The following is a 15,988-nucleotide window of genomic DNA, read 5'->3' as shown; positions in this document are numbered from 1 at the left end:
GGTGTGCAAAAGAGAAGCAAAGTTAATAAAAACAATATGGAGACGAGGTAGGTAGATTGGTAGATTGGGTGGGCTATTTACAGATGGGCTATGTAGAGCTGCAGCGATTGTCTTCCCAGTGAAACCCCCCCAATCCCTCTTTTACGTTGCTGCTACTCTCTGTTTATTATCTATGCATAGTCACTTTAACCATACCTACATGTACATACTACCTCAATAAGCCTGACTAACAGGTGTCTGTATGTAGCCTTGCTACTGTTATTTTCAAATGTCTTTTAACTGCTCTTTTTATTTCTTTACTTACCTACACACACACACACACACACACACACACACCTCTTTCTTTCACACTATTGGTTAGAGCCTGTAAGTAAAGCCTTTCACTGTTGTGTTCGGGCGCACGTGACAAATAAAATTTGATTTGTTTAGATTTGAGATTTTGAGTCTTTTTTTTCATGTTAGCCAAAGTGACTCTGGCCATAAAACACACCGAACAGTAGAGAACCTTAACTTGTTTTGTCCAGTGGCCTCTTCACAGCCAACGTGCTTCCAGTCGTCCACGCCACATAAAACGCCACATAAAACAACTCATACAAGTTCTTTCACTTTAGCCAATTATGTAGATTTGGGAAATGTGAGCTATGCCTCCGCTTGTCTTTGAGTTGATGGATAATCACAGGATACATCACAGGTAATGTGACATCCTACTTACTGTAGCTACCCGAAAGAAAAGTCAGAACAAATCCACAGTCCATTGTTAAGCAACTATTCAAAAAGCGAGAATACGGTTTCCTTACTTCCTTACTTACATGAAACATCACCACATTTCTATAACCAATTATAGTTCCGAATGGTTGTTATTGGAACAGGTTTTGTATCCTGTGTGTGAAGCAAGGACATAGGCTGTGGGGGGTTGTGTAGTTTTCCTCCCAATTGGTAAATTCTTGACATACAAGACTGCACTCTGAAAAATACCCACTTCCGAATCAATACATCCAAAGGGTCATGTTCACACAATGTATTAGATTGTCATCACAGATACAAATACATTCAGACAGGATGCTTGCTTCATGTCCTTCTTTATAACCACTGGAGCTCACATTTTGTTAGAGGAAAATGCCCTTTTAAGCAGACTGAAACATCTTAAGGTGTATGTGCAACTACAGAGATACAGGCTGTAAGGAGCTTTCCGTGCTTATTTTATAAAGGCAACAATGAGCAGTTTTACCAACTGTTGGTAAGTTCATTGTTTCGTCCGACGGTAAGCTAGCTAGCTAACGTTATTTACAGTTAGTTAGCAATGCTCCTGCACTCATTTTTGCTGGGCTACTGTAACTCTGTCCTATCCCCAAACAGGCCTACAACAATGATGTCAGCGATTCTCCAGTCAGTTCCTAAGATGCTCTCTTCACTGAGGCATGTTTGGTGTTGCAGAGTTATAGAAGTGCACAGTGTGTCGAATGATCCATACCCTTTGTGGTTTCTGTATATCATACTGCATAGTGTAACTCATAAATCACTTGTTAATGCGTGTCCCCCTTTTGTAGATAATTACTATGGATTGGTGGAGGTGGTGGTGATTGCAGAGTAGAAACTAAGCGCATTTGTCATTGTTATCATTTTGGGTTGAGAAAGTATTCCCTTTGAAATGATCAACCGGGGGGATCCGCTTCAAGGGGTCGTTAGAACACCAGAAAAGAATTTCAGAACGTCTGCAGAGTCATTGTGACATCATCAGACATGGACAACAAAGGCAAACGATGTTTCCTGAAATCCTAAAAAAAAAAAATGTCAGTAAGTAGTAAATGAACTAAAATAGGGAATTACTACTGTACTAGGCCACCTGCTATACACGTCTCCCTGCTTTGGCTTCTATCATGACTCCAATTGTATGCTGACGAGGAAGACAACAACAGAGAATCTTATGAAGGGAGCAATGCACAGTGGTAAACAATAGCCGAGTGGTAATCAATGTATGATTCATCAGAGTGGTAATCAATGTATGATTCATCAGAGTGGTAATCAATGTATGATTCATCAGTGTTGTATCAAAAAAGGAAATGGTTTAGTGTCTGTTGCTTAAAATACATATATATATTGATGGATAAATATATATATATATATATTATCTAATTTAATAAAGGTTGTTATATTTAATATAATTTGTACTTCCACATGTTGTATACATTTCCTATATTCCTAATCTGTGGAGACATCAGAGGGCAGTGATTTTACGCCAAAAATGCCCTTTTCGTTCTTGTATCAAAAACAAAAATGCAATCTTAACCATTACAGCACTTTTCTTTGGCTGCCTTCCCAACTGCCCCCGAGTCATCGTAACAAAAAAAAGTTGGACAAAATCCAATTCGATACAAATTACATTTTTTTCCAGAGAAGTTGGAGACATCCGAAACCTTTTCGCAAGAATAAGCTGCCACTGATTTAATTTGTCTAAGTAGATAAATCATCTATATTGAACTTGTCTCTCACGGCATGTCACTGCTTAGACCTGATTTAATTTGGCCACTTCTGTAGGAAGTACCGATGCTTAAACATAGTGCCTGTGAAGGTTACACCATTCCTGCATTTTGAATCAGTTTGAACCCTCTTCTCTCGTTCCCCTGTTTTTCACCCCCCCTAAATTTCATGCATGCACACACCCACACACACACACACACACACACACACACACACACACACACACACACACACACACACACACACACACACACACACACACACACACACACACACACCTGTATTCTGACACGTCGTTGACTTTGTATTTGCGTTTGTATTGTTTACAACGTCTCTTTGTCGCAGAGCACTTAAGACATGGCTCGGCTTTAGACTGCTGAAAAGCCAGTCCAGGGCACCTGTGGCCTTTCGATGGAAGAATAGGAAGCTTCACTTGACCCTTAAAGGGGGGACAGGGGATCAAAGCTCTTGGGGTGGGGGACATGTTTTTTTTTCTTCCCAGCCAACCCGAGAGTATATTTGGCCCATGGCAACACTGTGTGCATCCTAAATGACACCCTATTGTCTATAAAGGGAATAGTATGCCATTCCTTACACAGCCACTGTTGGCTGTTGGTAGGAAGGGTCGTGCTGAGAGAAGATGAGGAAATTCAAACACATGTTCATTCCAACAAATGCACAATAAATGGGGATTCACAGTCATCTGAAGTGGTATCAATTGCACTGGAGTTCCAGGTATCACTTATCGTATACTTTGAGGGTAAAGTTGACAAGAGGACAGAGCCAGACATCTAAAATTGTAATGAAAGGCAAACAATTTGAAACCCCCAGAATGAATACAAAAAAAAGCTATACTTTCCGGCACTATTCTGGCAAATTGCTTTTGTGCGTCGGGGTGTTTAAAAAAAAAATATATAAAAAAAAAAATGCAATCTGTTAAAAGCTCTCAGTAAACGCTGTGATTGTACAGCGTAGGAAGCTGGAGGCACATTGAGTGCATTCATAGTAAAGTGGGATATAACTTATGCATCATTAAAATACGACCACTTTGTGTGCCCCCCGACACACACTTTGATACTCAAGGTTCAACAAGTTCACTAGTGTTCAATAGGAATCAGGAAAACGCCACTCATCTCGATGGATTTGAAGATCTTTTGACTGAAATGCTTTTGAATAACAATTACTCTGGCCTGGCCTGATATTCCTCTCTTATTAGGAACATGTAATGGCCGCATCATGACGATCAATATAATATTACATTTTGTTTAACGTTGTACCTGCCCATTTAAACTTCTTCTGAGAAGCGTATATTTAAAAAAAAAAACCTATACATGCTACAGGTTTTTTTTATTTTAGAAAATGGAGGTGCCGATGCGTCCTCTCTCCTCCCCATCTCCAACCCTTGCTTGTAATTAAGAGTCGACAAACGTGTCTGTCATCATGGATGGGAGGCCTATAGCTATCACCTTAATCACCCCCCTGTCCCCCTGTCCACCGCCCTGATACCCCTCCCTTTCCTCCTTATTGGCCAAACAGAGCGCCCCTGCCCATAGGCTGACAGAATGATAGATCAGTTTTATCGTATTGGCTTGTTGATCCATCCCCCAGTGGATATTGGCATTTGTCACTCAAACGCGCCGCGCCACCGAGTCTCGTAACTGCTGATTAGTCAAATGGCCCCCAGCTCGGAAGAATTCATGTTTAACATCGGGGTCTTTCCTCCCGGGGAGGGCAGAGCTTGATGGAATGGCACAAAGGTGAGCGTGGCAGGAAGATTGGAGAAGAGGGGAGGAGGGGAGGGCCCCCCCCTGAGACACGTCAAGGGGGAAAGATCGATGCTAATGTTAGCACAGGTTAACCTCGCCATCCTTGTGACTGGCCGTGTTGCGGCCAAGGGAAGGGTGGGTAGGATGTTTGACTTTGGGCCACTGTTTAATTGTCTCTTCATTCATTTGTTTATTGCTTATTGAATCACAACGGACGTTGTTTACAGCGAGAGAGAGAGAAAAGGGGGCAGAGGTGTCCAACCACTGAGAGCAATCACTTGACATAGTTTTGCATTCTCTATAAAAGGTCCTATTCTCTCTCTCTCTCTCTGTCAACTTTTATTCAAGTTGACCTATGACCCTCGCTCAACTTTTATTCAAGTTGACCTATGACCCTCGCTCAACTTGAAAACTGCCTTGAGCGACACACCTTTTGTTTAGACGTGTTAAAACAGACGTGTTTATTTTTCTTATGAATAGACCCAGACACATCCTCTGGTTAATATCAGAAATGAGGTCCGTAAATATCAAGGCCAAATTTTGCAGGCCCAAACTCAGAAAACTCGGAAATGATCCTCTAATCATTATAGAATCACTGTTATATTATATACTAAATATAAATGTTCCAAGGTGCTGTATTTTATTTTTTTTAAACGTCAAATCACCTTATATTATCAGAAGCTTCTAGAAGGTTCTATAAATCACCTTCAGGGATGTTTGAATTGGATATACTGTTTTTCATTTTGATGCAATAAAATATTTAGGGCAGGCTGAAGTCTAAGGGACTTGTTTGACCTTCAAGGGAGAAAGATTACCCTGTTATTACAGTATTTATATGGTTGTCCTCTCCCGCGCAGGCAAGGGGTATAAAAATATTTAATTACTCAATTAACTGGCATGAATATGACCCTGTAGCCGACAGGTGAAGGAATGGAGTACACGTGAGCTATTTGACTTTTACTGAGACAGAAAACAGAAAGCACCTTGTTAAGTATTACAGACCTAATATGTTATGCATTTGTTGTTCATTGTGTGTGACAACAGCACAGCTCCGTTAATGTAATTGTATTGCGTAACCACATATTAGTACGAAGTAACTACACAGGTATACAAGCAACTTAGTTTTATCGTGTTCACCATAGTTTCAATCTAAACCACGAGATGGAGCATTCAATGACTGAAGATTGACTTAACCAGTGCATTTTACATGTGAGCACATCCAAATGAGAGAAAATAAGGAAGGTCCGGACTAATTGTTTTCAGGTGACAAAAAATTATCTTTTCATTCCATTTTAGAAAACAAACTTGTTCACAAACAAAGCACCCATTTGGGCTTCATCGATGTCATGACATACTGAATAAACAAAGCATTCATCTGGGCTTCATCGATGTCATGACATACTGAATAAACAAAGCACCCATCTGGGCTTCATCGATGTCATGACATACTGAATAAACAAAGCATTCATCTGGGCTTCATCGATGTCATGACATACTGAATAAACAAAGCACCCATCTGGGCTTCATCGATGTCATGACATAATGAATAAACAAAGCACCCATCTGGGCTTCATCGATGTCATGACATAATGAATAAACAAAGCACCCACCTGGGCTTCATCGATGTCATGACATAATGAATAAACAAAGCACCCATCTGGGCTTCATCGATGTCATGACATACTGAATAAACAAAGCATCCATCTGGGCTTCATCGATGTCATGACATAATGAATAAACAAAGCACCCATCTGGGCTTCATCGATGTCATGACATACTGAATAAACAAAGCATTCATCTGGGCTTCATCGATGTCATGACATAATGAATAAACAAAGCACCCATCTGGGCTTCATCGATGTCATGACATACTGACAAAACAAAGCCCCCATCTGGGCTTCATCGATGTCATGACATACTGAATAAACAAAGCACCCATCTGGGCTTCATCGATGTCATGACATAATGAATAAACAAAGCATCCATCTGGGCTTCATCGATGTCATGACATACTGACAAAACAAAGCCCCCATCTGGGCTCCATCGATGTCATGACATACTGAATAAACAAAGCATCCATCTGGGCTTCATCGATGTCATGACATAATGACAAAACAAAGCCCCCATCTGGGCTCCATCGATGTCATGACATAATGAATAAACAAAGCACCCTAATGAGAAGGGAATAGTGTCAGTTGGGTGCTGCCCTCACAGGTGTTGGGAGAGAATATATTATGATACAGCGTCTTAACATGTAATGTCGACTAATTATTATATTAGAGGAATCTATCTAGAATCTCTTTGAGGATTGGCTGAAGCTAATCTTTCTGGAAATATTTGTAATTTTTTGTTGTTGTTGCTAAAACATGCATATTGGGTCAAATCTTAGTGTGTATAAGTTGCTCACAGAACAGCAATATGTAACAGTCTCTCTGAAAGGTGAAGGCGTGGGTAGGATAGCGGTTCTAGTAACCTTTTGACCATAATGCATTTTGGGGGGGTTTAGAAAGCCGTATTTTTTTCAATCTGCAGATAAAGCACTTTTTCCCACTGACAGCACATTCTCTTTTCAAGTTGGGAGAATGTGTTTTATCCATGAAAATATGGATTCCTAAAAGAAGATTATCCCAGATGAAAGAATAAATTGGCCAGATTTGGTCCAATATTGATTATTCTTCTTTTTTAAGTCAACCGAGAGGGAATTTAGTAGTGGATTATGGAGTCTAGGTGTATCAATGAACCTTTCACAGGGGACTGTTTTCCTCAGTTAACACTCAAACCTCCTTTTGAAATAGAATCTGCTACCAAGCTCTTGCAAAAGCCTCGTTAGCAGTGTGTCAAGAGTATTTTAATGTGCAGTAATGATATATTTAGCTTCGGCTTAATATGGTGAACTGAAGAACAGTGCAAGAAAACATGTTGTTGTACATACATATCTATGTCTTAGACATTAGAGGGTGAGTAGACAATGTGGGGCAAACGTTATAGTGCCTTCTTATTACTGTGGACATATTCATATAAGTACACAGTAACAACAAATGTTATATTGTTACTTACATTGCACTGAAGGTTAGTGTAATGGCTAGGATTAGTGTTACTGCTGTAAATACACTGTATTAATGAGAAATAACAGTTAGTCTGTCACTTACAGTAAAAACACTGTAACTGTAAAGTGTTACAAAATGGTCGACTAATGTCTCTTCTCAAGGCTTTAGAACAATGGAGGAATCATACGTTCCTCAACAGGCATTGATTAATCATTCAATGAGCAGTTTAATGATATGGGAGTGTAAAGGGACATCTGGGTAATGATATGGAACTAGGGAGTGTAAAGGGACATCTGGTTAATGATATGGGAGTGTAAAGGGACATCTGGTTAATGATATGGAACTTGGGAGTGTAAAGGGACATCTGGGTAATGATATGGATCTTGTGAGTGTAAAGGGACATCTGGGTAATGATATGGATCTTGGGAGTGTAAAGGGACATCTGGGTAATGATATGGAACTTGGGAGTGTAAAGGGACATCTGGTTAATGATATGGGAGTGTAAAGGGACATCTGGGTAATGATATGGATCTTGTGAGTGTAAAGGGACATCTGGGTAATGATATGGAACTTGGGAGTGTAAAGGGACATCTGGTTAATGATATGGAACTTGGGAGTGTAAAGGGACATCTGGGTAATGATATGGATCTTGTGAGTGTAAAGGGACATCTGGGTAATGATATGGGAGTGTAAAGGGACATCTGGGTAATGATATGGAACTAGGGAGTGTAAAGGGACATCTGGTTAATGATATGGGAGTGTAAAGGGACATCTGGGTAATGATATGGATCTTGGGAGTGTAAAGGGACATCTGGGTAATGATATGGAACTAGGGAGTGTAAAGGGACATCTGGGTAATGATATGGATCTTGTGAGTGTAAAGGGACATCTGGGTAATGATATGGGAGTGTAAAGGGACATCTGGTTAATGATATGGGAGTGTAAAGGGACATCTGGGTAATGATATGGGAGTGTAAAGGGACATCTGGGTAATGATATGGGAGTGTAAAGGGACATCTGGGTAATGATATGGGAGTGTAAAGGGACATCTGGTTAATGATATGGAACTTGGGAGTGTAAAGATACATCTGGGTAATGATATGGGAGTGTAAAGGGACATCTGGGTAATGATATGGGAGTGTAAAGGGACATCTGGGTAATGATATGGAACTAGGGAGTGTAAAGGGACATCTGGGTAATGATATGGAACTAGGGAGTGTAAAGGGACATCTGGGTAATGATATGGAACTAGGGAGTGTAAAGGGACATCTGGTTAATGATATGGGAGTGTAAAGGGACATCTGGGTAATGATATGGAACTAGGGAGTGTAAAGGGACATCTGGGTAATGATATGGAACTAGGGAGTGTAAATGGACATCTGGTTAATGATATGGAACTAGGGAGTGTAAAGGGACATCTGGGTAATGATATGGAACTAGGGAGTGTAAAGGGACATCTGGGTAATGATATGGAACTAGGGAGTGTAAAGGGACATCTGGGTAATGATATGGAACTAGGGAGTGTAAAGGGACATCTGGGTAATGATATGGGAGTGTAAAGGGACATCTGGGTAATGATATGGGAGTGTAAAGGGACATCTGGGTAATGATATGGAACTAGGGAGTGTAAAGGGACATCTGGGTAATGATATGGAACTAGGGAGTGTAAAGGGACATCTGGGTAATGATATGGAACTAGGGAGTGTAAAGGGACATCTGGGTAATGATATGGAACTAGGGAGTGTAAAGGGACATCTGGGTAATGATATGGGAGTGTAAAGGGACATCTGGGTAATGATATGGGAGTGTAAAGGGACATCTGGGTAATGATATGGATCTTGGGAGTGTAAAGGGACATCTGGGTAATGATATGGGAGTGTAAAGGGACATCTGGGTAATGATATGGGAGTGTAAAGGGACATCTGGGTAATGATATGGATCTTGGGAGTGTAAAGGGACATCTGGGTAATGATATGGGAGTGTAAAGGGACATCTGGGTAATGATATGGAACTAGGGAGTATAAAGGGACATCTGGTTAATGATATGGGAGTGTAAAGGGACATCTGGGTAATGATATGGAACTAGGGAGTGTAAAGGGACATCTGGGTAATGATATGGAACTAGGGAGTGTAAAGGGACATCTGGGTAATGATATGGAACTAGGGAGTGTAAAGGGACATCTGGGTAATGATATGGGAGTGTAAAGGGACATCTGGGTAATGATATGGGAGTGTAAAGGGACATCTGGTTAATGATATGGGAGTGTAAAGGGACATCTGGGTAATGATATGGAACTAGGGAGTATAAAGGGACATCTGGGTAATGATATGGAACTAGGGAGTATAAAGGGACATCTGGGTAATGATATGGAACTAGGGAGTGTAAAGGGACATCTGGGTAATGATATGGAACTAGGGAGTGTAAAGGGACATCTGGTTAATGATATGGGAGTGTAAAGGGACATCTGGTTAATGATATATGGTAATTTGTGCATCAATAGTGGGGAGTCAGGCCACTGATTTATTCTGATTACAGAATGCGAATAAAGGCCCATTTACAACCCGAACAGGACCGCAAATAATGAAGTGCCTCTGCCTGAAAAAGTTCGGTGAGAGAACATCTTTAAGTCGGTGAAGACCACGGAATGTTCATTTTCAATCCCGTCTTCATTTGTTGGACCTTGCCAAGGAGGAAGTAGCCTCAAGTGGTTGAAAGGAACAGGAAATGTAATGTTTTGTCCATGATCGTGCTCGGAATTCTATGAAGTGTCAGCTGGATTTGGGATTAACATACATGCAGGTATAGAAACATAGCTACGTGCTAGCGTTTCTCGTCTTTATATCAACCAGCCTGGAGAAGGTTTAGCCTTGCTTTACTTGTTCATGAGACTAATTTGGAAAATCAACAACAGATAAACATGCTAACCAACTCAAACTGTATAACTTCTGGCAAAGCCCCACAAATTCTTTGTCCAGCATGTAACCTCCCTACCTGAAGCCAGAATGGTACGGTCCAGTCACCGTCATGCTAGAATCATGAGCCTCTCCTTCATGCGGTAATCAGGTTCCTCTTTATTGTACCAGACCGCAAATACATCAACATATCGACTACATTAGTGTCACTCCGATTTTCACCCTGTGACAGCATGATGGATTAGGTTCTCGTGACCGTAGTCAGCCACCTCTTTAATTGGTTTGTCTAAATGTTTTATGAAATCAAATTCAATCAGTATTCCAAACTGCTGATTCATCTTAAAAAGCAGCAGACATTTAGATTTATAGCGGCAGCCAGTCGGGGGGAAGGGGGGCGCAGGGTGATATGTGCCCAAGTGCCAACAGCTCAAGGTTAAATGGCCCTAGCAGTGTGTTCTTTATGTCTGGGAAGCCAACGCCCACCGTTGGCGTATCACAATGTACGGTATGTGCTCTACCGTATAAACTCCTGTGGTGCTGGGAAAAATGTCTCTACTGTAAATCCACCATGGTTGTTCAGATGTGTGCTCTTCTCTGTCCCGGTGGAACAAGCTTCCCCCTGAAGTCATGACAGCTGGGTCCATGCCCGTCTTCCTCTTCTCTGTCCTGGTTGAACAAGCTTCCCCCTGAAGTCATGACAGCTGGGTCCCTGCCCGTCTTCCTCTTCTCTGTCCTGGTGGAACAAGCTTCCCCCTGAAGTCAAGACAGCTGGGTCCATGCCCGTCTTCCTCTTCTCTGTCCTGGTTGAACAAGCTTCCTCCTGAAGTCAAGACAGCTGGGTCCATGCCCGTCTTCCTCTTCTCTGTCCTTGTGGAACAAGCTTCCCCCTGAAGTCATGACAGCTGGGTCCATGCCCGTCTTCCTCTTCACTGTCCTGGTGGAACAAGCTTCCCCCTGAAGTCATGACAGCTGGGTCCCTGCCCGTCTTCCTCTTCTCTGTCCTGGTGGAACAAGCTTCCCCCTGAAGTCAAGACAGCTGGGTCCATGCCCGTCTTCCTCTTCTCTGTCCTGGTTGAACAAGCTTCCTCCTGAAGTCAAGACAGCTGGGTCCATGCCCGTCTTCCTCTTCTCTGTCCTTGTGGAACAAGCTTCCCCCTGAAGTCATGACAGCTGGGTCCATGCCCGTCTTCCTCTTCACTGTCCTGGTGGAACAAGCTTCCCCCTGAAGTCAAGACAGCTGGGTCCCTGCCCGTCTTCCTCTTCTCTGTCCTGGTGGAACAAGCTTCCCCCTGAAGTCAAGACAGCTGGGTCCCTGCCCGTCTTCCTCTTCTCTGTCCTGGTGGAACAAGCTTCCCCCTGAAGTCATGACAGCTGGGTCCATGCCCGTCTTCCTCTTCACTGTCCTGGTTGAACAAGCTTCCTCCTGAAGTCAAGACAGCTGGGTCCATGCCCGTCTTCCTCTTCTCTGTCCTGGTGGAACAAGCTTCCCCCTGAAGTCATGACAGCTGGGTCCCTGCCCGTCTTCCTCTTCTCTGTCCTGGTGGAACAAGCTTCCCCCTGAAGTCAAGACAGCTGGGTCCATGCCCGTCTTCCTCTTCTCTGTCCTGGTTGAACAAGCTTCCTCCTGAAGTCAAGACAGCTGGGTCCATGCCCGTCTTCCTCTTCTCTGTCCTGGTGGAACAAGCTTCCCCCTGAAGTCATGACAGCTGGGTCCACGCCCGTCTTCCTCTTCACTGTCCTGGTGGAACAAGCTTCCCCCTGAAGTCAAGACAGCTGGGTCCCTGCCCGTCTTCCTCTTCTCTGTCCTGGTGGAACAAGCTTCCCCCTGAAGTCATGACAGCTGGGTCCCTGCCCGTCTTCCTCTTCTCTGTCCTGGTGGAACAAGCTTCCCCCTGAAGTCATGACAGCTGGGTCCATGCCCGTCTTCCTCTTCTCTGTCCTGGTTGAACAAGCTTCCCCCTGAAGTCAAGACAGCTGGGTCCATGCCCGTCTTCCTCTTCACTGTCCTGGCACCCCAATGGTTGAACAAACTTTCCCCTGATGTCAGGACAGCCGCCTGTCTTCCGAAAACATCTGAACTCTTCCTCTTCAAAAAGTATATTTGAAAACTATAGTAATAATAACATCCTTGCCTTGTTTGGACTAACACTCGCACTTGTCTTGTCTTGCCAGCACTGACTCTGCTGATAGCTACTTTTATTGAGGAAAATGTACTGACTTTGACTGTGATATGTGGTTGTCTCACCTAGCTATCTTAAGATGGATGCAGTAACAATAAGTCGCTCTGGATAGGAGCATCTTTTAAATTACTCAAATGTAAAATGTCATTGTAGTGCAGTTTATCTTATGGAGTTTACAAAATCATTAACTTAAGCACAGAAGTAAAAATGTTAACAAAGAGAAAGGAATACATATTTTATGGCATAAACTTTAGCAGAATTTAGTAGTTAAATTGGACATTTTACATTAGTTTGTAAAATTACTTGCAAATCAAGTGTAAATCAAGAGTGTTCCAATGGTCATAGCTGCAGATTGTAGACAGTAAATGGAAGAGGAGAGTTTGCTCGAAAGATTTAGCTTGTGTTTGCCAAATGTTTTTCAACGACAGTCAAAACAATTATAATCATATTTAACAGAACCTGCAGGCAATTAAACCAACATCTGACTTCCTGGATGAGAAAGACTACACCAGTCACAAGTGTTGAGAAGCTTTTCTTACATATTGCAAAGATATGTACCGAAAGGCACATTTTTATTCCGACGTGATTTTCACTGTGAATCTCTAATTATGCTTTAATGGGATCTGTAATTGCAGATAAATTGCTTATATTGAATAAGCATCGATGTTTTTATTCAAATTAGATTGAACCCGAATTAAAAGCTAATTGCACATAAATCAGTGAGGCGTCTGTATGGGAAACAAACAAAAATAGCCTCCTGCTTTACGAAGCCTAGCTACATCAACACAGTATGTATTGCGTTAGGGAAATATGAGGGGCCCGTCGTGTCAACAAATTGTTTGTATGCACAAATGTCTCTCAGAGTATCTATGTATTGATATTTATACATATGCGCACATGTTTGTCTGGGTAGAATATAGGAAAAGCTCAAACGCAAGTCTCCTTGCCTGTGAAACACAGAGCCATGTTGCTTGGCTATTATATGATTCCCTCAAAGTTATCTGTCAGGCCGAGGAGGCAGACTATTATTTTCTGCCATTTGACTGTCCCCCCCACCCACCCTCCCTCCCCCCGCCGCCACCACCCCCCTCCCCCCACCGCCATAGTGCAGCACTTCTGCTGCAGCGCGATCAATCTGAGTCTTTTGACACCTTGCGAACAGTATCTAGTGATCTGTGATGGGGGTAATGTTTCCTGTCAGAAAATGGTTTGAGTAGAAAGAGAGAGAGAGAGAGAGAGAGAGAGAGAGAGAGGAGAGAGAGAGAGAGAGAGAGGGGAGAAAGGGAAAGAAAGTGAGGGAGGACAAAGTGAGGAAAGCAAAAACATTGAGGAAGGGCCAACCTTTAGGAGATATCAATCACCCAACCTTCAAGTTTTCCCGAAAGTAAAAAAAAAAGGACACTTTTTTCTCTCTCTCTCTCTCTCTCTCTCTCTCTCTCTCTCTCTCTCTCTCTCTCTCTCTCTCTCTCTCTCTCTCTCTCTCTCTCTCTCTCTCTCTCTCTCCCTCTCTCTCTCTCTCTCTCTCTCTCTCTCTCTCTCTCTCTCTCTCTCTCTCTCTCTTTCTCCCTCTCTCTCTCTCTCTCTCTCTCTCTCTCAGCACTCTCTCTCTCTCTCTCTCGCATCTCTCTCTCTCTCTCTCTCTCTCTCTCTCTCTCTCTCTCTCTCTCTCTCTCTCTCTCTCTCTCTCTCTCTCAGCACACTATGCAATTTCTTAACGCATCGGTTGCGAGTGAGCCTCCGATCTGCCAATCACTGGGGGAAAAGCTTTGCTTCTGTCTGGCGTGCAAATCAACAGCAAATCAACAGCAAATCAACAGCAAATCAACAGCAAATCAACAGCAAATCAACAGCATATCAACAGCAAATCAACAGCAAATCAACAGCAAATCAACAGCATATCAACAGCAAATCAACAGCAAATCAACAGCAAATCAACAGCAAATCAACAGCAAATCAACAGCAAATCAACAGCATATCAACAGCAAATCAACAGCAAATCAACAGCAAATCAACAGCAAATCAACAGCAAATCAACAGCATATCAACAGCAAATCAACAGCATATCAACAGCAAATCAACAGCAAATCAACAGCATATCAACAGCAAATCAACAGCAAATCAACACGATTTGGCATGTTGTTAGTTCTGAAAGACTTAATCATACTGATCCTCGTGGGCAGAAGGACAAAAGGCAAGACAGAAAAGACCAATTCAGATTCTAACCACTTCTTTGTGAAGAAAAACAGATTTTGGTGTGCTATTTGGCGGCATCCTTTGTGAAAAGAGAAGCATTTAAAAACAACCATAATTCTGTGCATGCCGTCTCCGTCACTCTGACCTGACAAAGCTGAAAAGGACATCTCTACCTCACTGAACTGAAATGTCCTTGGGATTGTATCTGTGAGGTGGTATAGTGCTCTGCTTTAATGAGCACACCTGTATATTTACATGGTAGTTATTTTCAACACACCTGTATATTTACATGGTAGTTATTTTCCACACACCTGTATATTTACATGGTAGTTATTTTCCACACACCTGTATATTTACATGATAGTTATTTTCAACACACCTGTATATTTACATGGTAGTTATTTTCCACACACCTGTATATTTACATGGTAGTTATTTTCCACACACCTGTATATTTACATGGTAGTTATTTTCAACACACCTGTATATTTACATGGTAGTTATTTTCCACACACCTGTATATTTACATGGTAGTTATTTTCCACACACCTGTATATTTACATGATAGTTATTTTCCACACACCTGTATATTTACATGGTAGTTATTTTCAACACACCTGTATATTTACATGGTAGTTATTTTCAACACACCTGTATATTTACATGGTAGTTATTTTCCACACACCTGTATATTTACATGGTAGTTATTTTCCACACACCTGTATATTTTCATGATAGTTATTTTCAACACACCTGTATATTTACATGGTAGTTATTTTACATGGTAGTTATTTTCCACACACCTGTATATTTACATGGTAGTTAGTTTTTCCACACACCTGTATATTTACATGGTAGTTATTTTCAACACACCTGTATATTTACATGGTAGTTATTTTCCAACACACCTGTATATTTACATGGTAGTTATTTTCAACACACCTGTATATTTACATGTATATTTACATGGTAGTTATTTTCAACACACCTGTATATTTACATGGTAGTTATTTTCAACACACCTGTATATTTACATGGTAGTTATTTTCCACACACCTGTATATTTACATGGTAGTTATTTTCCACACACCTGTATATTTACATGATAGTTATTTTCAACACACCTTATTTTACATGGTAGTTATTTTCCACACACCTGTATATTTACATGGTAGTTATTTTCAACACACCTGTATATTTACATGTATATTTACATGGTAGTTATTTTCCACACAGTTAGTAGTTATTTTCCACACACCTGTATATTTACATGGTAGTTATTTTCAACACACCTGTATATTTACATGTATATTTACATAGTTATTTTCAACACACCTGTATATTTACATGTATATTTACAGTAGTTATTTTCAACACACCAACACACCTGTATATTTACATGGTAGTTATT

This window comes from Oncorhynchus keta, chromosome 13 (genome assembly GCF_023373465.1).
Source record: "Oncorhynchus keta strain PuntledgeMale-10-30-2019 chromosome 13, Oket_V2, whole genome shotgun sequence".
Classification (NCBI taxonomy): domain Eukaryota; kingdom Metazoa; phylum Chordata; class Actinopteri; order Salmoniformes; family Salmonidae; genus Oncorhynchus; species Oncorhynchus keta.
The sequence above is the reverse complement of the archived record's forward strand: the minus strand, read 5'-3'. Positions refer to the sequence as shown.